The sequence below is a fragment of the Bubalus bubalis genome, chromosome 7, assembly GCF_019923935.1.
Source record: "Bubalus bubalis isolate 160015118507 breed Murrah chromosome 7, NDDB_SH_1, whole genome shotgun sequence".
Classification (NCBI taxonomy): domain Eukaryota; kingdom Metazoa; phylum Chordata; class Mammalia; order Artiodactyla; family Bovidae; genus Bubalus; species Bubalus bubalis.
Window position 1 is genome coordinate 39,663,913 of NC_059163.1, and position 1,830 is coordinate 39,665,742.

At 49.0% G+C, this 1,830-nt stretch overlaps 1 pseudogene; it reads left to right on the forward strand.

The window, feature by feature from the left end:
• The first annotated feature begins 731 nt into the window (after window positions 1–731).
• LOC102416421 lies at window positions 732–1,416 on the forward strand (annotated as a pseudogene).
• The last annotated feature ends 414 nt before the right edge of the window (window positions 1,417–1,830 follow it).

Genomic DNA, 1,830 nt, shown 5'->3' on the forward strand with positions numbered 1-1,830 from the left:
ATACATGACAGAGATGACAGAGGTTAAATTTCAGATTAGTTGGGAAAGGAAAATGTTTAGGGAAAAACGACTATCCATATGGAAAAAAGATAAAATTTGAATCAACTTCATTCCATGTATAAACATAGAATGCAAAAATTTAAGGACTTAAATGTCAAAAATGAAATGTTTTAAGTGTCTGGTAGAAGAACCTATTTTAAAAGATTTTAGATTTAGGGCCATGAAAATTTCTAAAAAATACCTTTAGGGACTTCCCTGGTGGTCCAGTGGTTAACAATCTGCTGTCCAATGCTGGGTACAGGGTCTCCATCTCTGGTCATGAACTAACATTCCACATGCCTGTGGAAACTAAGCCTGCGTGCCTCAACTAGAGAGCCGCCAGCTGCAAACTAGGGAGCCCACTGCGCGCTGGGCCACAACCAGAGGCAAGCCAGCCAGCTGCAAGGAAGAGTCCACGCGGCTAAAAGGGAGAGCTCGGCTGCCGCAACTAAGACCCAACACAGTGGAAACTAAATAAATACATGTATTTTTTTTTTAATAAATAAAATACCTCTAGAGAGGAAGACTGTCTGGCACGCCCACTCAGAGCTTGTCCAGAGCCCAGCCCCTGCTTGCGACTGAGACGTTGACCCCACCCGGCCTCTGCCTTGAATCCCACTTTCCCCCCGCCCCGCCCCACCCCCACTGCATGGAGGTATGCCAGGTGCAGCAAGGTTCACAGCTCTGTGACCATGTTCCTACTGCAGGTTTTGCAGTTTGAGGTAGATGCCCTAAACGGTTTAGTAGTCAAACCACACAGGCTACTCACACGGGAAGGGCCGAGAGCTAAACTCAGAAGAGCTCCAGGAGCTATAAGACGGGCTAAAGCTGAACAAGGTGAACCAGTATGACTACATGCTCCCAGTTACACGAAAGGCTTGTTCTTCCTGGCCATGGTGGCGGGCATCGTGCAGAGCTGAAGCAGCAGAACTCCAGGCTTGTGTGCACATGAGACCCCGAGATGGGACACACGTGGAATGGAGAAGGTCCATGTGCCACCCTGGGGATCTCCTTCCTGTTTACATAGAGAAGTCCTGCAAGTTGCAGACATCATCACTCCCAACTAGTCTGAGGCTGAGTTGCTGGGTGGGATAAAGCCAGGTAAAAGCCTTAGTGGTGATGGATATGCTGCACTCAGTGGGCACTGACAGGGTGATCATCACCAGCTCGGACCTGTGGTCCTCAACAATCTCAAGGTGGCCTGCAAGAAGACTCCATTGGCCGTGCCCCATATTCTGCAGCAGACCGTCAAAAAATGTGCAAAAGCACTCTGGGGAAGGACTGAAGCACAGCCTGGCCCAGTTGGAGCTGAGGATGATCCAGAGCAAGAAGGACATAAAGAACCCAGAAATCGTCATCCAGGCCAAGGTGCTGTGAGGGACGTGTGAACCCACCTCCTTAACGTCCGACTTTAGGTATCTCATTTTTGTCCATGTGAGAAATGTAGCTTTGCCCTAGAGCTGTGACTGAAACTTGATATATATTTATATATCAGATCAGATCAGATCAGATCAGTCGCTCAGTCGTGTCCGACTCTTTGCGACCCCATGAATCTCAGCACGCCAGGCCTCCCTGTCCATCACCAACTCCTGGAGTTCACTCAGACTCATGTCCATCGAGTCAGTGATGCTATCTAGCCATCTCATCCTCTGTCGTCCCCTTCTCCTCTTGCCCCCAATCCCTCCCAGCATCAGAGTCTTTTCCAATGAGTCAACTCTTCGCATGAGGTGGCCAAAGTACTGGAGTTTCAGCTTTAGCATCATTCCTTCCAAAGAAATCCCAGGGCTGATC